Genomic DNA, 413 nt, shown 5'->3' with positions numbered 1-413 from the left:
GATGCACAAGCAATTACGGCATAGAAGTGACTGACTTATACAGAGAGAAACGTTAACTGGGTTCTTTTCTGTGAAAACCAAACTGAATGCTCGTTATGAGAAGACCCAGGACACCTGGCTTCCTTCGCACATGACGTAACGGAACGTATCCGCCGGATGGAAAGGGCCTCTGATGAAGCCGCGGAGTCTTTTCATCTGGCGACGTCAGGGTCATCCGGACCGTGAAAGGTGATCTGAAGAAGAAATTTATTAATAAATTTTATTTTATATTTACCATTTTTTTACATTTTTGTTAAAAAAGTTACGCGAGTATACGGCGCGTATGCCATCCATACGACTTCCAGCTCCCAAGCGATGGTGAATACGCAAATTAAAGTATATAATTAAGACCCTATTTTTTATAAAGCTGAGCG

This window comes from Penaeus monodon, chromosome 21, assembly GCF_015228065.2.
Source record: "Penaeus monodon isolate SGIC_2016 chromosome 21, NSTDA_Pmon_1, whole genome shotgun sequence".
In the NCBI taxonomy this organism is placed as follows: domain Eukaryota; kingdom Metazoa; phylum Arthropoda; class Malacostraca; order Decapoda; family Penaeidae; genus Penaeus; species Penaeus monodon.
The sequence above is the reverse complement of the archived record's forward strand: the minus strand, read 5'-3'. Positions refer to the sequence as shown.